Source organism: Caretta caretta, chromosome 2, assembly GCF_965140235.1.
Source record: "Caretta caretta isolate rCarCar2 chromosome 2, rCarCar1.hap1, whole genome shotgun sequence".
Lineage (NCBI taxonomy): Eukaryota > Metazoa > Chordata > Testudines > Cheloniidae > Caretta > Caretta caretta.
Window position 1 is genome coordinate 52,734,525 of NC_134207.1, and position 23,809 is coordinate 52,758,333.

The window sequence follows — 23,809 nt, forward strand, 5'->3', positions numbered from 1 at the left end:
TACAGGTGATCTCCTGGTCTACCTTGGGACTGGAAATTTGGACCCAGAGTTTTAGTTTTGGCTCAGAGAAGTCACTTTACCTCTTCCTCTGTTCTCCCATTTCAGATTCGTGCCCTCAAAAATATTGACCTCTACCTGCTGAGCTGAAGCACGGCTCCCTCGTCTCAGCATGTTAGCTGCTGTACACTTGAACAGGCCTCACAGCGCCTGTGTTCCAATGAAAGCTCCCAAAATGCACCATTTAACCTCATAAGTTAAAGGAGCAGCTTCCTTAGCTTTGCCAAGAACCAGGATTGCCATACACCAGAAGAGATCTGAGGTGCATTCCGGCAGGGGTACCTAGTGATGATCCATAAAATATATACGTAGAAGCAGCAGCATTAGATTCCCCTTTTGAACCACGGTTGTGAATGTGTAGCCTAAGAAACACGAAAACTAACCTGAACACAGTCATTGAAATACCTTGCTGAGAACTCAATCCCAGGATAAAGTGTGGGCTGGCAGCCAGGCCACAGATTTCCCCTACTCACATTTTTTTTCCCTTCCGTTTTGACAGTTTTCCACCCAGATTGCCTCAAACCTCAGCCCTTTCTCGGAACCAAACTCCAGAAAGGTTTAGATGAGGAAGACCCACTGTTCCCATCCCTACAACCATCCAATACATTGCTGGCTTCCACTAACATGCATCTGACAAGATTTCTTTTCATTTTCCAAATAGCTCCCATCCTTATAAGTGCTGTTTTGCTCCTCAAATATTTATTTTGAAACCAGGAGCGGTCAGCGATTACTATCAGTGAAAGATGGCTATTTGGTGATCTACCTTAGAGGAAAAATCCCACTCCTGCAGGACAGTTATCCACACCCATATGGTCCTGTAGCTGGCAGTCTCAGTGGAGAAGTCCAGGACTGAATGGCATGAAGGGCAAACTACCTCATCATTCCTAGAGCTAGTTCCTCCAGAGCAGGGGTGAGGTACAGCAGCTGTACAATGAGGGAGAAATGATTTGAAATAATATATCTTGGACTGCAAATGCTCTAAAGCAAATGTTTCCAATTAAATTCAACGACAATAAAATAATCTTAACATACAGTATTTAAAAGTGTATCAAGATTGTGCATCATGTTCACTGGGTGAAATTGTACTTCAGTGGTTAGATCAGCCTCTGTCGTGAAGCTGGGGGCTTTAATTCTTCCTAGCTTTATGCTTTGTGGGTACACTTTTATGTTCTCTCATCAAGAGAGAGCCAGGATTCAGCCCTGAGACTTTATGCTCCATTTAGTGGATAAACTCAAGGGATGACACTTCTCTAGCTACATGGCACTTTTGTCACTATGGTCATCTGGATAATGTATAGCATCACCTAGGATAGCACTCGGGTCCTTCTGCTCGCAAAAAGGAAAATAGCTTTGGACTCACCACTTATGCCAAAGGAGAACTCCACTACATCTAGCAGTACCAAGGCCTATGAAACACATCTATGACAGTCAACCAGGTAAAGGTCAGTGAATATAATGAGTTAGCAATACATTCTAAAGCTGTGTATTCATCGTCTGCTCTCCAAGATCAATGCTACAAAGTTACTGTAATACAATCCTATTTTCCAGTAAATTTCACAGTAGAAACCTGCTGCCCTGCAAGTCACAAGATATGTGAAATAATTTTACTTAATAATAACATTATTTTGAAGCCCCTAACTTGGATAGGGTTGTTTGGATTTTTTCCAGTTCATTAACTTTGACAACCATCTGCCAAGATTTCGAGCAATGCTCAGTCTGGATAGTTTGGAACCAAATTAAAATCCTTGTGGTTATAAAATTGCAGTGTTGGTTTGAAGATTTGTAGCAATGCAAAAAAAATGTAGTCAAACAGGAAAACATTCTGCTACCATTTTAAAATCAAGCTCTAGAGATGAATGACAGAGAAAGCATTTGCACCTTCCTGAAGTTTCATATCATTCCTCATCCTGATACTGTTAGTGATACATGGAAGGTTTTCTTTATATTTCCTGGGGAGGGAACTGACAGAAAGACTTTAAACGTATTAATTATAACAGTGGACAGGTACTGTGCAAGTTTCCCTTATATCTCTACATGTCAGCCCTATCCTGCTTAGTAGCCTCCTAGCTCAGTCCTGTACTATAGTTACCCTGCTGCAGTAGTCTGTTCTGACTGAGACTCAGCCGTGCTGAACTTGGCCAGCGTGTAATGTGTTTTAGGGATATAGGAAAATGTAGATCAATAAAATCTATAGCATGACTCTGAAGATCCAGAGCATTAATCCACTGAATGTTATTGCCTATGATTCATTCACAAAGATGTAAACCACATTTTCTCTGTTAAAATCGATATATGCCTTGTGTTCCCAGTCATAGAGCTTTGCAGCTTTGTTCCAAAGTGCACCGAACACCATCATGTTTATTTTCGTTTTAAAATGACTTTGGCCTCTAAATGTGGTATTTTAAAGATGGCAAAATGCCAGAAAATGTGAGAAGAAAACAAAAACAACAACAAAAACTATGAACTTCTGAGGGGGGGGGTCCAAATGAGTCATAGTTTGCAGGTATTTGTGATGTATCAGTGCTATGTACACATGGCTTGATTTTTACAGGTGTGAGCACCCACCAACCCACTGATATCAATGGGAGCGGCAGGTGCTTGGCCTTTGTGAAAATCAGGCAGTTCGTTTATCTGGGCAAACCTTTATCACATGCTGACCTCTTGTGGTATGTAGCAGATTTACAGTCTCGAAAAATTAAAGGCGTGTAAATAGAGACAATGCTAAGCGTTTGTGGAGAGATGTGTACAAAAGTGTATTTCACCAGGCCTTCAGGAGCTATAGTTATATAAATTGGGACTGTACCATGACTTACATAACATTAATAAAAACACTCCTCGTGACTCAGAAGCTAGCGATGGATGTTTTTCTTCAGTCTTGCCCTCCCTTTCTTTAGAGGCAGTGAGCCAAGTAACATGGCAAAAAACTACAATAGCAACTAATGTGGGCCAACCAAAGTCTGATGTCCTCTGTTAATGAAAATATTGATATCAACTCCTATTTAGTCCCTCAACCAGACAAACTGGTAAAAGACCCAGATGTTCCATCCCCACGTCTGCCCCCAGAGACTCCCTTGCACCTAGCAGCATGGAAAATTTCCTGTGGGTCTCCTCAGCTTTTTGGAAGCAGCTGCCAACCTTATCAGGGAATAATGGGCCCCTGGACCAGTAAAAGTTAATGGACCATCATGCGGAGAATGGGATTGCTGAGGCTCTCATTTAAAACTGAATCCCACTCCAATAGATATAACTACAAACATTAAAGTCTTGTTTTTAATCTACCAAAAAGAGAGGCTATTTATAGAACAGTCATTTCAGAAGAACACTCCACCACTGTAAAATCCTGGTCCCAGATATACTCCATGATAGAATTTGTACATGCTCACAACTTTCCCCACACAACCGGAAACATAAACAAGTCATCATGCTAAGAGAACTTCTAGCGACACTTCTAAGACTCATACCCTTCACAGAGGTAATGTAGATCAAGGCTTTCTTAACAATCCTATCCAGCCAAACAGCATTGGACCACCAGCACATCTGGTCCTTTCTGGAGTTTGGTAGAGAGAAAGAGCTTAGGTCTGAGACTAGATTTGGTTGGAAAACTCAAAAATGGGAGGAAAACAATGTGAGTAGGGGAAGTCTGTGGCCAGGCCTGTTCTCCACCCCTCCGCCAGGAACCGGCCCTATAGTAAAAGGCTGAAAGAAAATCAAGGGCCACAATTCTGTTGCAGAAGCGCAACTTTCAACACTGTCTGCAACTTTTTCACAATGCTACTCACTCAAATTTGGCCTAGCCGCCCCTCCATCACGACAGCAGCGACCTCTTGTGAGACCTTGAGGACTTTGCCTGCCGTGGCTGCCCAGCTGTGCCAGGGACCAGGTTCAGGGAGGCCCCAGTGACTGGGGCCTGGGTTTGTGCCTCCAGCAGGCCACGGTACTGAGACAGGGGAGCCCCAGCAGTGCTAGCCCCCCCTCCCCCAGCATCTTCAGGGGTGTCTGGGCTGGGTCTGGCTCTAGGGTACAGGGACTTGAGCCCCGCCTCCTATGCTCCCCTACCCTAGGGATTGGAGAAATGGGGGGTGGAGGGGTAAATCCAGCCCTCGTTGGAGGTAAAGGACCCTGCTGCCATCTCAACATCTAGTAAGTTATAAAACAAGAGAGAGCTGAGTTCCTGCATGAACCTCCCCCACAGCCATGTACTTGCACCAAACTGCAACTTTAACAAACAGGCCACAACTTCTGGCCAAAAAAAACCCAAACACACACACACCCCAATCACAACTTTCTGACAGCCTGACCTGCGTATCGTTTGCTTCCTGTTCAGCACCCAGGTTCTGAGAGCAGAGAATGAACCTCAGCTCCTGATTGCCCCATCATGCCCCTCAGCTTGAACTATCTTGTTAGCAAAAGCGGTCAAGTCGACAACGCAGCAGCAAAACCTGACGTAGCCCTGGCTTAGTACTCCATCAGTGGAGTGGGCATTAGCCAGCATACACACCAGGGGAGAAGGAGCTCTTAAGATGACAGGGTGTAAGAGGGTCATTTTTCCAAGACATTCTGTCTAAAGCTCACAGTAGACTTAACCCCAGCTGCACGGACCTGAGCATTTGACTATCATCATATTAGGCCTTCTGCTCTGCCGTAAGATTGCGATTTTACTAGACAAATCAAAGGGTAAGAACAGATTTCACTGAGGTTAAAGAGGCAAGGTATTACCGCCCTCCTGTATCGTGTAATCTATATCATCTTGACTTTCATGGGTCAAATGGCCTGGGACCAGAAATGAGGACTCCAGAACAGATGCGTCACAGCCATCAAAATAGTGTAGGCATGTGCACCACTCATGCTACTTGAAAAACAAATGATGGGTTGAAGAGGGAACAAAGCATCGATTCCTCCTCCTCGCTCCCTCAGTGTACACAGTGATCACAACCATGCACATATGAAAAATCAGGGTCATGCTCTCTAAGACCAGATTCGTTGCTGGGTCCCCGATTTACAATGTCCTTCCCTTCGCCAACTCTTCAGCTGTTGCCTCCCAAAGTCCATGTCTCATCTTCCACTTAGGATGGGTCATATTTAGAAACTACACTTGATGAAGATACACCACTGTAGATACCACCATTTCTACAAGATGCATGTGGGGTGGGGAATCTGGTATGGTTTCAAGGTAGAGAGACTTGGAAACTAGCAGAGGAGAGCGAGATGAAAGGAGAGGGGACTTGGAGTAAGTGGGTGATAAACTAATGCTGTTATATACAGAGAGAGCCCGAGAGATCAAAGGATCTCATTTATTTCCACTTTAGCCTCATTTCTGTTCCTTGCAGTTTCCTTCCTCTGCTGTACATTATCACCTCTATTATAAAACTCTGCCTGCCCACAATTATCGCCCTCTTAATCTAGTGCGTGGCTTTTGATCCAGTGCTGTACATGCCTTCTCACCATACAATGCCTTGTGCTACCTCTGCACAGACAGAAAATCAGGTATTTTCCCACCTAATATTTCTCACGCTCTGTCCACGCTCTCCAGTTTAGGTTTCCTCTTTATAAAGCCGATCCAGTTTCTACGTCCTTTAGACAACCTATTTTTTTTTCTTACCTCAATATTGGGCTGATCCAACTCCCACTGCAGGAAAAGGGTAACTCCCTCTGACCTCAGTGAAAGTTAGACTGGGCTCTGATTAGATTATAAGGCTGAAAAGGCTATTTTTAGCATGAACATTATAATAATGATTTCATATTATATGATGAGCATAAACTAGAGATGTAGATTCAGTCATGCCTTTTGTTTGGAATTCAGTCCTGCTCCCAGTGAAACCAATGGAAGTTCTGCTATAGACTTCAATGGGAACGTATGAATAGCCATACTGGGTCAGGCCAATAGTCCAGTCCACTATCCTGTCTCTGGCTGTGGCCAGTGCCGGTGCTTCAGAGGGAATGAACAGAACAGGGCAATTGTCAAGTGATCCATCCCCTGTCATCCAGTACCAGCTTCTGGCATTTAGAGGTCTGGGTAAGGGACACCCAGAGCATGGGGTGGCATCCCTGACTCTCTTGGCTAATAGCCATTGATGGACCTATCCTCCATGCACTTATCTAATTCTTCTTTGAACCCAGTTTTACCTTTAGCCTTGACAACAGCCCCTGGCAATGAGTTTCACAGATTGACTGTGTGTTGCGTGAAGAAATACTTCCTCAAGTTAGTTTTAACAGAACACAAGACCAGGGGAAATTAATATGCAGCACTTATGTGAAGGGATAAGAACATAGGATTGACAGTTCATTTATCCACTCAATTCTTCCCCTTCATTAAAAAAATAATAATAATGTATTTCCCCAAGGATCAACACAGCAAGTCACACACAAGATTATATGTAAAAAGAAAAGGAGTACTTGTGGCACCTTAGAGACTAACCAATTTATTTGAGCATAAGCTTTCGTGAGCTGCAGCTCACTGCTCAAATAAATTGGTTAGTCTCTAAGGTGCCACAAGTCCTCCTTTTCTTTTTGCGAATACAGACTAACATGGCTGTTACTCTGAAACCTAAGATTATATGTGAAACCAATACAGGGAATTCCAGTAATACACTGACCCTGATCCTCTGGTCTGGCCCAGTTGTGTTTGGTGCAAGACCTGGGGAAACGTGGCTTTATGCAGGCTATAGACGCCCCTTTCACCTGAGGGAGCCACGGGCTGGTTTTGCCCACAGTGTAATTAGAGCGGCCTCAGGGCTGCTGTATCTGGCAGTGAGCAGCAATAGCCAAGGGGCTGTTATGCCAGCCAGGGATCACCAGAGTGTAGCAGTAAGCCCGCCACATCTCTTTGCTCTGGCCCCGCCCACAGCATGGCCCCACTCCATTAGGCCAGAAGAGTTGGGGCAGAACCAGCTATGCCAGCCCCTTTGTGTCACTAGAGCAGTGCAAAGGGACCACAGCAAGAGCTGGATTCTGGGCTGCTATATCCTAAAGCCTTTGCAATCCATACGGGTCAGCCTACGTTATGAGGTAGATTGTCACAACTCTTACCTGAGCTGACAGTGGAGTAAGCCCAGCCCCTCATACTTCACGCCTGCCTGAGTAAGGGCTGCACAGATTAAGACTCCTGATGCAGTGGCAGCTCGTTCAATGCTCCCCAGGGAGTAAATGGGAAAGGAAGAGATGGAAGGGTGGAAATTTTGGCTCTGCCGCACCTCAGCTTTCTGGCTAGAATAGCTGGTCGGGCACCCGAGGGCCTGGGGTGGGGGAGTAAAGCTGCTCCACACAAGGACTGAAGTAACTTACGCCTCATCTCAAGCAAGGAGTCAAGTCTCTGGGGGCTTGCTCAGGGCTAGGTGCATAAAGCACAACCTAGCCCAGTGGGAACAACAGAACCTCACAACCTCACAACTGCCGAGAGGCAGTCAGTTCTTGAAGGCACAACCCTAACATCCTAGGGCAGCTGTTTTTAAACTTTTTGAGCTGAGCCCCCCCCCCCCCCTTTTGAGTTACAATTTTGGTTGTGCCCCCCCAACCCAGACAAATATAGACACATGCGAAAGTATGCTAGATAACCTGCTCAGAAACCAAACAGAGACCTTAACGCAACTTTAATTACATTACCTACACCTGTAAATTTCAGATACACAAATAATTTACCAATGGCCCAGCCAAGACTTCCTCCACAGCCAGCTGTTTCTACCTTACAGCCAGGCTGCACCGCGAGGGCAGGGCCATTACCTGCCCATCCTCCTTGGGTTTTCAGGTTGGGGGAAGGTGTGTGCGATGGTCTCTGGGGGCGGAGCCAGCACTGGGCACGGAAGTTGCCAGGAGCAGAAACTGGCGCAGCTGCGGTGGATGTTGACACTGACCCACAGGCTGGGTTGCCCACTGAGGTGAGTCAGGGGGTGGAGGTAGCACTCCCTCCCTACCCCACCATGGAAACTGACCCAGGCCCCACCGCACAGGGCTGGCATGAGCAGGGGAGCTGGAACACTTTTTATAGTGGAGGTGCTGATGATGGAAACTATGGAAACCATATATTTGGTGTTTGTTATTATTACGTCAAGCCACGGAGTGCTGCAGCACCCCCAGTTCCAGCACCACTGGGCATGAGCCACTTGGCATCACTATTTGCCCCCTCTGAACATTCCTCCATGCCCCCCAAGGGGTTGCGCCCCAGTTTGAAACCCTCTGTCATAGGGATTACTGTGAATACTACAAATCCCTCTTCTAGATAATTCTGTCCAGCCAATCCAGCCCAGCCCAGCGACGTCTGCCTTCTCTCCCCAATTTAAAGTTACAAAACATACAAAGAATTCTTATCCTTGTTATTCTTCTGAAAATAGCAAGCAGTCATTGTTTCCTCTCTTTCTTCAGGAATATTGCATAGGTAATGTTTCTTTGTGTTGTTTTTAATACAGTCCAGCAACATATTCCTCAGTATTACATAGATTCTAACAAAGATTAAAACTGAAATGAAATGCAAGTGGTTTTGTGGGGAATAATTGTAACTAATCCCTACAGTTGAAGGGGTAGAGCCTGATGGAAAATGAATAGGTTCTTTAACTTATTAATTTTGACTAAATTCCTACTGAACACCTACAGTAAATCTGCAAGTTGCTAAGTGAGAAAAATATTAAATCGAAACATATATTTCTCCTTTGACAGCTGAAATCAGCTGGGATGCACTTGCTAGCAGTACTCAAATTTAAACTCTGGCCCTAGCCTCCATAAATCTTGCATAACGCTTATGCTTTTCCTTCTTCTTGGCTGCTAAGTATCTGTCGATGTCCCCAGAGGCAAGTCTTCTGCCAGATCCTTGCCCACATTACTCTTCAACAGTTTCCAGTGTGGACTCCCCAATCTCCTAATTAATCGCAGATTGATAGTTCTTACAGGGATTTCCCCAAACATTCCCCAGCTAGGTACCATGGGCTCTAATTATTTTACAAGGAAGTGTTCACTCCTCTCACATCCACAGTTACTCACAAAATCATGTCACAATCCCATACTTTATTGTCCCTAAAAATTTGCTGCCCTAGGTGACCGTTAAAGAAATATACTGGGTCAAATTTTGTTCTCATTTATACTGGTGTAACTCAGAATAAATCCACTGAAAACAATGGGAGTTACACTGGTTTAAAACTGGGGCAGATGAGCAGAGAATCCAGCCCATTTTCTAGTACTCTTAGTTTAGAATATCTCCTGGGAAGGGATGTCCACCACACAGCTTCAAATACTATCCCGCCGAGGCTCCAGATATTCTACAAGTGATCCCCCTGCTTTCCCTTTCTGTTTACAAAAACTGTAATGAAAATATTCCTGTTACAGATCATTAATGTTAGCAAGCCAACAAATGGCTGCAAGTCTGACAGGTGTTGGATGAGGGTATTCTATCTACTACCCAAGATCCATAAACCTGGAAATCCTGGGCGCCCCATCATCTCAGGCATTGGCACCCTGACAGCAGGATTGTCTGGCTATGTAGACTCCCTCCTCAGGCCCTACGCTACCAGCACTCCCAGCTACCTTCGAGACACCACTGACTTCCTGAGGAAACTTCAATCCATCGGTGATCTTCCTGATAACACCATCCTGGCTACTATGGATGTAGAAGCCCTCTACACCAACATTCCACACAAAGATGGACTACAAGCCGTCAAGAACACTATCCCCGATAATGTCACGGCTAACCTGGTGGCTGAACTTTGTGACTTTGTCCTTACCCATAACTATTTCACATTTGGGGACAATGTATACCTTCAGATCAGCGGCACTGCTATGGGTACCCGCATGGCCCCACAGTATGCCAACATTTTTATGGCTGATTTAGAACAACGCTTCCTCAGCTCTCGTCCCCTAAAGCCCCTACTCTACTTGCACTATATTGATGACATCTTCATCATCTGGACCCATGGAAAAGAAGCCCTTGAGGAATTCCACCATGATTTCAACAATTTCCATCCCACCACCAACCTCAGCCTGGTCCAGTCCACACAAGAGATCCACTTCCTGGACACTACAGTGCTAATAAACAATGGCCACATAAACACCACCCTATACCGGAAACCTACTGACCGCTATTCCTACCTGCATGCCTCCAGCTTTCACCCTGACCACACCACACGATCCATTGTCTACAGCCAAGCTCTGCGATACAACCGCATTTGCTCCAACCCCTCAGACAGAGACAAACACCTACAAGATCTCTGTCAAGCTTTCTTACAACTACAATACCCACCTGCAGAAGTAAAGAAACAGATTGATAGAGCCAGAAGAGTTCCCAGAAGTTACCTACTACAGGACAGGCCTAACAAAGAAAATAACAGAACGCCACTAGCGGTCACCTTCAGCCCCCAACTAAAACCCCTCCAACGCATTATTAAGGATCTACAACCTATCCTAAAGGATGACCCAACACTCTCACAAGTCTTGGGAGACAGGCCAGTCCTTGCCTACAGACAGCCCCCCAACCTGAAGCAAATACTCACCAACAACCACATACCACACAACAGAATCACTAACCCAGGAACTTATCCTTGCAACAAAGCCCGTTGCCAATTGTGCCCACATATCTATTCAGGGGACACCATCACAGGGCCTAATAACATCAGCCACACTATCAGAGGCTCGTTCACCTGCACATCCACCAATGTGATATATGCCATCATGTGCCAGCAATGCCCCTCTGCCATGTACATTGGTCAAACTGGACAGTCTCTACGTAAAAGAATAAATGGACACAAATCAGATGTCAAGAATTATAACATTCATAAACCAGTCGGAGAACACTTCAATCTCTCTGGTCACGCAATCACAGACATGAAGGTCGCTATCTTAAAACAAAAAAACTTCAAATCCAGACTCCAGCGAGAAACTGCTGAATTGGAATTCATTTGCAAATTGGATACTATTAATTTAGGCTTAAATAGAGACTGGGAGTGGCTAAGTCATTATGCAAGGTAGCCTGTTTCCTCTTGTTTTTTCCTAACCCCCCCCCCCCAGATGTTCTGGTTTAACTTGGATTTAAACTTGGAGAGTGGTCAGTTTAGATGAGCTATTACCAGCAGGAGAGTGAGTTTGTGTGTGTATGGGGGTGGGGGGGATGTGAGAAAACCTGGATTTATGCAGGAAATAGCCCGACTTGATTATGTAAAGAGTTGTCACTTTGGATGGGCTAGCACCAGCAGGAGAGTGAATTTGTGTGGGGGGGTGGAGGGTGAGAAAACCTGGATTTGTGCTGGAAATGGCCCACCTGATGATCACTTTAGATAAGCTATTACCAGCAGGACAGTGGGGTGGGAGGAGGTATTGTTTCATATTCTCTGTGTGTATATAAAGTCTGCTGCAGTTTCCACGGTATGCATCTGATGAAGTGAGCTGTAGCTCACGAAAGCTCATGCTCAAATAAATTGGTTAGTCTCTAAGGTGCCACAAGTACTCCTTTTCTTTTTGCGAATACAGACTAACACGGCTGTTACTCTGAAACCCAATTAAAGGCTTTCACTACCTTCTCTCACATTAGCAGCAGCTAAAAGCTGTGACCAAGATCATGAACTGCAGATGAGGTGTGCTCAGCGCAAATCAAGCATGTGTCCGCCAAGGTGGCTTTTAGTCACTTACGCATTAGTCTCATCCTGGGACTGGGAAGGTTATGGCCCCCACCTCACCCCATTCTCAAGCCACAGAGGAAACAGGAGACTGTTACAATGGTTGGTTACAGAGTCTGGATCTCTAGCTCAAGCTGTAGCAATGCATGCTTTTAGAGCTGGAGGTCTCCAGATCAATCCCATGTGACATCAGACCAGTCCTTTGTATAAACTAGAAGAGCCCCCGAGGCCGTTCCAGCAGTTGAGGATTGCTGGGGCAGAGGGATTCCACAGCCAGGCCCTCCTCTGCTGGTTACCAAGAGGCATAGAGTCAATATAGTTGCTTTATACCACTGGGGCAGTCCTCATATGCAGGACAATCTTCTAGTGGCCAGATCCATTCAGGCCATTTTGGACTCTGTGAGATTACAGCAGAATCTCACACACACACACACACACACACACACACACACACACACAGGTGTGCTCAGAGATAGACAGGTTGCAGCCTATGTCATGCTTCAGGATTTCTTCTTTTGACCTCATACCAATGATCACCACCTAAGTCCATCAGAAAACCCCTTTGCTTCATAGGAGCTGGGATAGTCTGGCCTATTGTAAAGTTTGAAGTTGGGTGGTGCTGAGGTCTTACTTTTTCCAGCCAAGAGGCCAAAACCAAGGCAATTTAAAAAGAATTTGGGAATGTGTGTATATGTACATACATACGTACACACACACAGACAGACAGACTGAATCTATATATTTCATGTAGAAGGATTCCAAAAAGTTTCATAAACTATATATAGGATTATTTTCACCACTGCCAACATACAGAGTAAAATCCAGCCAGAGTTTATCACATCAAAACCCTATACACAGCAGTTTACACAGGGAAGTGAAGAGAATATTCCATCCAGCTAACATGCAGGGATATAGACAGGTAGAATGTAATCCAGATGGAATTTGGCCAGGACATGGAATACACATACTCCCCCCTCTCCCGCCGACTCTAATTAAAAGTTCCCTTGGAATGGGATGGCCCATTTATGACTATATACAACAATCCCAAACTTCAAAGATGCCGCCCCAGGTGGTCTTTCACCCTTGCACACGAGAGTAACTAATACAGTTGTTCATATCTAATGATCACATAAACAGCCTTAATGCACAGATATGATGGGGGGCAGGAGGGTGATGAAGCATGCACTACAGAAGAGATTCTGAGCCCAGGAAACACTGTATGGTTGCTATACCTGTTGATCCAGACAGCTGTGAAGAATTAGTAGATTCTCACTGCAGGGGTCACAACTGCAGGTGTCAATGGGAAATTCAGTGCAGCTGTCTCAAGACACAGACAAAGACAGTAAAATAAAGAAGAGTAGTCAATCCCTCTGAGGTCAGATTCAGGAGTTAGGTAACCTGAACAGGAATATACACCATTAATAATGTGGGACAGTAGAACAGGACATGCCATTTTATATAGTGATAGACATGCAGACTTTTGCTTCAGTTTTACTGTGATATTTTCCCCTCTTACTATTTTCTTCTCTTTGATCTATTTAGAACCACATAGGCTCCTCAAAAAGAAAAGGAGTACTTGTAGCACCTTAGAGACTAACCAATTTATTTGAGCATAAACTTTCGTGAGCTACAGCTCACTCCATCGGATGCATTTGTTAGTCTCTAAGGTGCCACAACTACTCCTTTTCTTTTTGCTGATACATACTAACACGGCTGCTACTCTGAAACCTGTCATAGGCTCCTCAGGACTTCCAAATGACATACCCTCAATCTCACCGCATTTCATGAAATTTCAGTTTTATTCTTAATGTGCTTTTAAAATCTGATTTTCATACTCATTTTGCTTCTTATTTTCACGTCTCTTTTACTGGAGATGGGAAATAAATGGGTATTAATGAAAAAAAGGAGAATCAAGTTTTAAGTGACATTAGTCTCATGGATATTATTACAGCAAAAATGAATCCAAGCCATTATAGCCCTGTTAGGAAAACATTCCGGCACTGATTCACGTATTCAAAAATAGTAGCCTAAATTCACGCTCCCAAATCCATATTAAGGCTTTAAATAACTGGCCTGATTTTCACAAGTGCTCAACCCTTGAGCATGTCAGAAATGTTCACATATATATTCATATGTCAAGGTTTTTTTGGACACAAAATGCAGCTTCCACAAAATCAAAGTTTTCTGGAAAAATTGAAATGAAATACTTAGTTCCAGGTCTAATCAACCCAAATCAAAACATTTTGGGTCAATTCAGCATTAATCTACATTCACCTGAGCTGCGACAACACCTCAGGAGAATTGCAGTTCAGGATCCTCTTGTCCCCATTTTCCTTTATGGGTGAGGCTCCCTGGCAGGACTACATCTCCCATGACGCACCACTATCTCCTCTCTGGTTGAACTAATACAGCACAGCACAGGAGTCATGTGACCATCATGGGCGATGGAAAGAAGAATGTGGGGCATGTGGCACTTGAAATGGACACTTCCAATGAGGCACCGTGGTAACCCAGGGGGACCCGGATTAGCTTCTAACAATGTCGAAACTAAATGTTATAATTTGGGAACATTTTGGAACTTTGTGTCCTGATTTCGACAAAAACAAATGTCAAAATATCAGCATTTCCTGTGGGATGGAAATTCTGATTTTCAGTCAGCTCTTCTAAACATCTCCAGCTCCCATTGACTTCAGCTGATCTCAGCACTTCTGAAAAGTCACGTCCTAACCATACAACTTGTATCACAACTCAGAGTTAAGCTGAAAAATGCTGTCTCTCAAACAATACCCATGTGGTACACAAAGAGGCAATCTCATGTAATATTCATGTTGATTTTTCCTTAGCATGCATCCTTCCTTGAACAAACGATGTGGTCTCCATTTACACAAACAGCATTAACTCCCTTTTGAACTGCTCAGGCAATAAAAAAGAAATGGAGACTGTTCACAACCCCTTAGGTAGGAATTCTTCCCGCATGAGGCAGTCCCCAATGAGTACAGAGCTGGCATAGCAGCTCTTACATCCCCTGCTCTGCAGGGAGGATCATGTTGAGGTTAAAGAAAGGCATGTCTGTGCTCCCACTATCCTCAGTTGGTGAATGGTCCCAAGGGCATTGCTGCCAGCCGGCACATGCTAGAGTAGCTCTTAGGCTGTTCTAACCTGCATTCAAGGCGATGGCATGCAGAGAATCAGAGAGTTGAATTCAGCTCCCTGGTGGCTCCCCTGGTCACAACAGGCAATCTGACCTTGGGTTTTTGAATGTCATAGAATCATAGAAGATTAGGGTTGGAAGAGATCTCAGGAGGTCATCTAGTCCAACACCCTGCTCAAAGCAGGGCCAACACCAACTAAATCATCCCAGCCAGGGCTTTGTCAAGCCAGGCCTTAAAAACCTCTAAGGATGGAGATTTCACTACCTCCCTAAGTAATTCATTCCAGTGCTTCACCAGCCTCCTAATGAAATAGTTTTTCCTAATATCCAACCTAGACCTCACCCACTGCAACTTGAGACCATTACTCCTCGTTCTGTCATCTGCTACCACTGAGAACAGCCTTGCTCCATTCTCTTTGGATCCCCCATTCAGGTAATTGGGGGATGCTATCAAATCCCCCCTCACTCTTCTCTTCTGCAGATTAAATAAGCCAAGTTCCCTCAGCTTCTCCTCGTAAGTCATGTGCCCCAGCCCTCTAACCATTTTCCTTGCCCTCTGCTGGACTCTGTTCAATTTGTCCACATCCTTTCTGTAGTTGGGGGCCCAAAACTGGACTCAGTACTCCAGATGTGGCCTCACCAGTGCCGAACAGAGGGGAATAATCACATCCCTCGATCTGCTGGCACTGCTCCTACTAATGCAGCCCAATATGCAGTTAGCCTTCTTGGCAACAAGGGCACACTGTTGACTCATATCTAGCTTCTCGTCCACTGTAATCCCCAGGTCCTTTTCTGCAGAACTGCTGCTTAGCCAGTCAGTCCCCAGCCTGTAGCAGTGCAGGATTCTGCACTTGTCCTTATTGAACCTCATCAGATTTCTTTTGACCCAATCCTCCAATTTGTCTAGGTCACTCTGGACCCTGTCCCTACACTCCAGCATATCTACCTCTCTCCCTGGCTTAGTGTCATTCGCGAACTTGCTGAGGGTGCAATCTATCCCATCATCCAGCTCATTAATGAAGATGTTGAACAAAACCGGCCCCAGGGGCACTCCGCTGACACTGGCTGCCAACTATACTGCAAGCCGTTGATCACTACCCATTGAGCCCGATGATCTAGCCAGCTTTCTATCCACCTTATAGTCCATTCATCCAATCCATACTACTTTAACTTTCTGGCAAGAACACTGTGGGAGACCGTATCAAAAGCTTTGCTAAAGTCAAGGTATATCACATCCACCACTTTCCCCAAATCCACAGAGCCAGTTATCTCATCATAGAAGGAAAGCAGGTTGGTCAGGCATGACTTGCCCTTGGTGAATTCATGTTGACTGTTCCTGATCACCTTCCTCTCTGCCAAGTGCTTCAAAATGGATTCCTTGAGGACCTGCTCCATCATTGCTCTGGCGACTGAGGTGAGGCTGACCGGTCTGTAGTTCCCTGGATTCTCCTTCTTCCCTTTTTTAAAGATGGGCACTATATTTGCCTTTTTCCAATCAGCCCGGACCTCCCTCGATCACCACGAGTTTGCAAAGATAATGGCCAACGGCTCTGCAATCACATCTGCCAACTCCCTCAGGACCCTCGGATGCATTGCATCTGGCCCCACAGACTTGGGCATGTCTAAATAGCCCTTAACCTGTTATTTCACTACTAAGGGCTGCTCACCTCCTCTCCACGCTGTGTTACCCAGTGCAGCAGTCTGGAAGTTGACCTTGTCTGAAGACCAAGGCAAAAAAAGCATTGAGTACTTCAGCTTTTTCCACATCATCTGTCACTAGGTTGTCTCCCTCATTCAGTAAGGGTCTCACACTTTCCCTGACCTTCTTCTTGTTGCTAACATATCTGTAGAAACCGTTCTTGTTACCCTTCACATCCCTGGCTAACTGCAACTCCAATTGTGCTTTGGCCTTCCTGATTACAGTGCTGCACGCTTGAGCAATATTTTTATAATCCTCCCTAGTCATCTGTCCAAGTTTCCACTTCTCATAACCTTCCTTTTTGCGTTTAAGCTCACCGAAGATTTCTGTTAAGCCAAGCTGGTCACCTGCCATATTTGGGATGGTTTGTACATCAGGATCCCTGCACCCTCAATAAGGCTTCTTTAAAATACAGCCAGCTCTCCTGGACTCCTTTCCCCATCGTATTAGCCTCCCAGGGGATCCTGCCCATCAGTTCCCTGAGGGAGTCAAAGTCTGCTTTTCTGAAGTCCAGTGTCCGTATTCTGCTGCTCTCCTTTTTTCCTTTTGTCAGGATCCTGAACTTGACCACCTCATAGTCACTGCTACCCAGGTTGCCACCCACTTCTACTTCCCCTACCAATTCTTCCCTGTTTGTGAGCAGCAAGTCAAGAGAAGCATGGCCCCTAGTTGGTTCCTCCAGCACTTGCACCAGGAAGTTGTCCCCAACACTCTCCAAAAACTTACTGGATTGTCTGTGTACTGCTGTATTGCTCTCCCAGCAGATATCAGGGTGATTGAATTCCCCCATGAGAACCAGGGCCTGTGATCTGGAAACTTCTGTTAGTTGTCCGAATAAAGCCTTGTCTACCTCATCCTTCTGGTCTGGTGGTCTATAGCAGATGCCCACCATGACACCACTCTTGTTGAGCTCACCTCTAAACTTAACCTAAAGACTCTCAACAGGCTTTTCTACAGTTTCATACTGGCCCTCTGAGCAATCATACTGCGCTTACATACAGTGCAACTCCTCCACCTTTTCTCCCCCACCTGTCCTTCCTGAACAGTTTATACCCATCCATGACAGTACTCCAGTCATGTGAGTTACCCCAAGTCTGCTATTCTGATCACATCATAGTTCCTTGACTGTGCCAGAACTTCCAGTTCTTCATGCTGGTTTTCCCAGGCTTCCTGTGTTTGTGTACAGGCACCTAAGAGCCCTGCTTTCTCAGTATGACTCAGGCGCCTCCCCTGTTGCACCCTCCTCCTTGTGTTTCCTCCTGGTATCCAGGGCCGGCTCCAGGCACGAGCTTTCAAAGCAGGTGCTTGGGGCAGCATTCCGAATGGGGCAGCAGACCATGTCCCGAGGCAGCAATTCAGCGGCAGCTCCGCGGCAACTGCTTGGGGCGGCAAAATTGTTAGAGCCGCCCCTGCTAGTATCCCACTTCCCCACTTACCTCAGGGTTTAGGTCTCCATCCCCCCGCGAATCTACTTTAAAGCCTCCTCACTAGGTTAGCAAGCCTGCCTACGAAGATGCTCTTCCCTCTCTTCATTAGGTGGATCCCATGTCTTCCTAGCAATTCTTCTTCATGGAACAATATCCCATGTCAAAGAATCCAAAGCCCTCTCTCTGACACCACCTGCGTAACCACACATTTTACTTCCACAATTCAATGGTCCCTACTTGGGCCTTTTCCTTCAACAGGGAGGATGGACGAGAACACAACTTGCATCTCAAACTACTTTATCCTTCTTCCCAGAGCCACATAGTCTGCAGTGACCTGCTCAAGGTCATTCTTGGCAGTATCATTGGTGCCCACGTGGAGAAGTAGGAAGGGGTAGAGGTCCGAGGGCTTGATCAGTCTCAGCAGACACTCTGTCACATCCTGAATTCTAGCTCCAGGCAAGCAGCACACTTAGAGTTTCCCGCTCTGGATGGCACATGGATGACTCCGCCCCCTTTAGGGGGGAGTCCCTGACCACTCATCTCTTCCTCTTGGGAGTGGTGGTCATGGAATCTCCATCCCTAGGGCAATGCATCCCATGCCTTCCAGTTGATGGGGTCTCACTCTGATCCCTTCCCTCAGAGGACTCTTCCAAACCATTCTCCGCTGTAGTATCTGTGCAGAGAGCCTGAAAACGGTTTCTTACCTCTATCTGCACTGGGGGTACATGGGCTCTCCTCTTTCTTCTTTTGGAGGTCACATGCTGCCAATTTTCTTCCACATTCTGCACGGCCCTCTCAGATTCTTCAGCATGCTGTGTCTGCAGTACCAAACGCTGACTTCTATCCAGAAAGTCTTCATGTTCTCTGATGCAACGCAGGGTTGATACTTGGGCCTCTAGTCCTTTAACCTTCTCTTCCAATATGGAGACCAGCTTGCACTTCGTACAGACGAAGTCACTTCTATCCTCTGGGAGAAAGACAAACATGGCACATCCTGTGCAGGTCACAACAGCTGATCGCTCACTATCCATATTGTCTTCCTTCTAAGAGCCTCTTCAGATGTTGTATTTATTGCTCACAGAAGCCTGAAAGGCAAAAACTCTGTGGGAACTCCCCCCAGGCAAATTCCCTCGGTTTGCTTCTCCTCTCTTCGCAGCTCACTCGGTTGGCAACTGGCTGCTTTTCTAAACATTTCCAAAGGCTGTTCTCTCCACTCCTGTAGCATCTGTACATCTAGCACTTTCTAGGATCCCCCTGACTTCCCAATCTCTTTATTTTTAAACGACTCTCCTCCTGCCGGATGTCCCTCATGTGGGATTTAACAAGGTAACACACTAGAGAGAGTCTGTTTGACAACAGACATGACTCGGCTCCCCTCTGAACTGGCTTGGCTGCCAACGTGACAAGGGCCAGACCTGATTCAAAATGCAGAGCCTATACTTGAGGGTATGGAAGCCATTTTGGAATACATAACACCCTTGAACCTGCACAGTAATCTGCCCTCGAGGGGCTGAGTAGGAAGCAAACAAGACAGAGCACTGATTTTTTTTATGCCACCTTGTTTTGTAATAGAGAAAACAGACATATTTACACCTGACAAAGCAGTCTTGAGGCAATTTCTTCAGGAAGCTGACAAATCCCTCTTAAAATATAATTGAATTTGAAAAATTAAATCTAGCAGAAGGTTGATTTTTTTTTAAAATAAGACAATGGGAGAATGAGGTTCAGAATCAAGCAGATTGGTTAGAGACATCTTATTGTGTTGGGTACCCACAGAGTATGCTTGTATTTCTCCTCTATTCCACATTTGACAATTACTTATGCCTCCTGGACATATGATGCTCAGGCATTTGTGTGATCCTCCGCAGGCCTGCTCTTAGGCAGAGGCAGTAAGGGGTGACCACCTGCACTTGGAGAGGCCCTGTGCTTTTTTTAGGGGCCCCCATATATACATGCACCTATGACCACATGACCATGCAGCTGCTGTCTGAAACAGTCTCTGTTCTATGCCTAGAAACCCCTCTCCATTTTAGGCTGAGAAGCTGCATCCAATCCTTACACAATGTGGGATCACAATGCCCCTTCCTCACTGACAGCCTGTCTCCTCATAGCCCCAGGTGCTGCCCAGACCTCTCTGAATAGGCCAAAGTGAGAGCATCTGTTCTAGCATATGGGTGCTGCTGGGCCTTCTTTATTGCAAGGAGCCAGCCACCCTGCAACAGGGACCATTTTGTCTCAGAATGTTTATAGGTGCAAGACTCCAAAGGCTAAATTCTTAGCTACTTTGAGGCACTTAAAAGTGCATGTAATAAACATCTGTTTGAAGTTTCTAAACTATGTCCTCTAACTCCTCATGCAGATTCTCTACAATATTCATATTGGGTAACACACAAATTATTTGCCCGCTTCTGAGTTTGCTAATGCAGAGAAGATAGAACTAAAACGTTACCTGCTTTATTCCACTAGCGTTACAGGTTTACGCTGCTCAGAAAAATACCATATAGCAAGAGAGATAAATGCAGTGAGACTTAGCTCATTTGAGAGCCTCTGCAAACATATTTGGGGCAGGGACTTCGATCTTACCCTCGGTAAGACAATCAACTGGATCGAAGAGCCAGCAAACATCAGTCGTGCTCCAGACCTACCATGGACTGCTAGAGCACTTAAAGAATAACTCAGAAAATGTATGAAGACTGGGATTTTCAAAAGAGCCTAAGGTAGTTATTAGGTAGGCATCGAAATCCCACTGGAAGTTGTGTACCTAACTCCCATAGGCTCCTTTGAAAATCCCAAACACAAAGAACAAATCTAATCATGAAATCAATGCATAACTGTGCAATCTATAAACTTCTGGACTAGCACCATGTCACAGTAATTAATTACAACATTCAACTGAAAACTTTGTGCTGAAAACAGCTCCCTGTAGCAAATATAAGTCCCTATTTCTTCACTGTCTGTATCTTTCTGAAATTAAAATAAATAAAAATTAATTATGCTGCATAATCAATATATTTTTAAAGGCTTGTCACTTGCAGTGGCTGTCCATTTCTGAAGTACTACAAGTGAACTGTTAAGGGGGATGCAATTAATGCCCTGATTAGGCCTTGAATCAGCAAGATTACTTTTGAAACACCTGGCCTAAGTGATTTAGGAGCATAAATCCCAATGAAAGTCAACAGCACTTGTGATCCTAAATCACTCAGGCACTTTTGCAAATCCCATCTTTAAGCACATGCCTACATTTAAGCATTGGAGTCAACGGGACTGCTCACTCAGGACTATAAAATGTTACAGTTGCATTCATTTTCTTGTTTTTCAGACATTCCATTTTAAGGCACTGAGTCTAAGGCATTCTTCCCCCATGTGTTCTATGACCATGCCCACATTTACTTTGTTAATTCTAACGTGCCATGCTTTGAAGCAGACTTACTGAAAGTGCTTGGAAGTATTACCCTAGCTGACAACCCTCTTATCAATTCTTGCTCCTGGCTGAGCAAATTTGACCTAGCCCTAACCTCAACCTTAACCCTGTGAAACTGTCAATAATTGCTTTCAGCCTTATCTCATAGAATAGCTCAGGGTGAAGTACCATGAGAATTCTTTCAAAATCACAGTTCCTATTTAGGATGTTTCAGAAAAGGACTCAGTGTTAGGTGAGAACCCTAACCCCTTCCTCTGGGCTTCTCCCCCAGCCACCACTCATGTTATTCCACGCACACTTTCATTTTTCCCAGGGGATGCTCCACCCCCACTCCACCCCCTCCCAAGGCCCAGCCCTCACTCTGCCTCTTCCTGCCATGCTCCACTCCCTGCCAAGGCCCCATCCTTGCTCCGCCTCTTCCCAACCCTGCTCCAACCCCTTCCCCCAGCCGCCCTCCCACCCACACACGGCTCTCCACCCTCCCACAACTGCCAAACAGTTGATTGGTGGCGCCATCAAACAGCTGTGGCTGGTGGGTGCTGAGCACCCACTATTTTTTTCCCCATGGAGTCAGCGCCTATGGTCCCACGGCCAAACTATGTAATTTGCTAGTGGAAGACATTTGTTATTACAAAATGACTATGGTAAGTGGAAAAATTGACATACAACTTAAATAGAGGATCACAGATATTACACAGAGAGAACACATTGCACTGAGAAACATGTTTACAATACATCCACTCTACACAGCTGGCAGTTACAATAATCAAAGCCTATCTATAGGTGTTGCATTAAAGTCTCAAAGCTTTAAAATCCATCTAATTCTAGACACACCCCTAAAGGAGAAACCTTGATTTTACACAGTGCGTGGAAATATTTTTTAAAAATCTTCAAATTAGAAATTTAGGGTTTTTTTTAAAAAACACACAACCCCTGAGTAGAGCAATTCATAGAATATCAGGGTTGAAAGGGACCTCAGGAGGTCATCTAGTCCAACCTCCTGCTCAAAGCAGGACCAATCCCCAATTTTTGTCCTAGATCCCTAAATGGCCCCCTCAAGGATTGAACTCACAACCCTGGGTTTAAGCAGGCCAATGCTCAAACCACTAAGCTATCCCTCCCCCCTGCATTGTGGAAGCTCGATGCCCAAAGAGATTACATCATCATGGCATATAAAGTAAGATTTCAACAGTTGCTCACTGGTTCCAATTTGTCTCAAGCCAGAAGCAACTGAAAGACAGGGGTTGTTTGCAGGCTTGCATGAGATAAATTGGTGGTGGGTCTCAGTCCAGGAGAAAGATCTCAGAAGTCCGATTTCTACATCGATAACCCCCACTAGCTCAGCAGGGAATCCAGGGATTGTTGTGTGACCCTGGAAACTGAACTACCCTTTCACCCTCTGGTTCAGGGCAAAAGACTAATGCAGGGTTATAGTGGCAAGCTCACGCTGCCACTACTTGTGCGGCATCTGTCCTATTGGCAGACTGAAGATTTCACTTTCCAAGGCATCTTTCACAATCTGCCACTTTGCACAAGCCCTAATTTCACTTTAAAAAAAAGAAATCTAAGTAAAAGAAAAGTGCTCAAATATACTCAGTTTAATTGAACTTGTGATTCAAATTTGCTTTGTGTTTCTAGAATGGACCCAATCCTGCAACGATCCAAGGCCAGCAGACCCACACACTCACACAGAGCCCCGTGAGCTTCATTGGGGGTTCTCCCACATGGTTCTCTTTGCAGGATATGGGCCATAATGATTAATTATAGAGGGAGGCATAGAACAGAACCCTGATGCCACAAATTCTGGAGCATTTTGGGATGAAGCACCAAATTTCTTGGTGACATTTCGGATATGGGCTGCACTTCACAAGTCTGTTTGGTCATCTCAAAAGAACATGATGATAGAGCTAACTGAAACAAGCACCAGAGTTGGCCTAGTGGAAGGACCACTAGAGTGAGACTCAGGAAATGTCAGGTCTATTCCTGGCTTACCAGAGGCCAGCTAGGTGACTGTGAGCAAGTCATTGCACCTTTATGTGCCTCAGTTCCCCCAACTGTAAAACGGGGGCAATGATACTGAACTCCTTTACAAAGCATTTTTAGATCTACTGATGAAGGGCTATATAATCAAGGGCTATTATTATCATTATAGATTTAAAGGGGGAGGGATTGTCCCCTTTTTGCTTCCTTAGGATGTATAAAGAAGTGTTGAGAGGTGATTCTTTTTAAATGCAGGCTCACGAAGAGAAGAACGAAACTAGGCAGAGTGGGGGGAAGCAAGAAAAAATTAAGGTGGGGGAAACAATGGGATCTGCTATATCAAACTTTGGAATACCAATTACAATACACTGCATTTTAGAAAAATTGTAGACCATGAATTTTAGGAACCAAAGAAAATCAGAACAAAACCCCACACCCTACTTCCTATTTACGAGTAATTTTAAAATAAACTCTCAGTGAAAAATC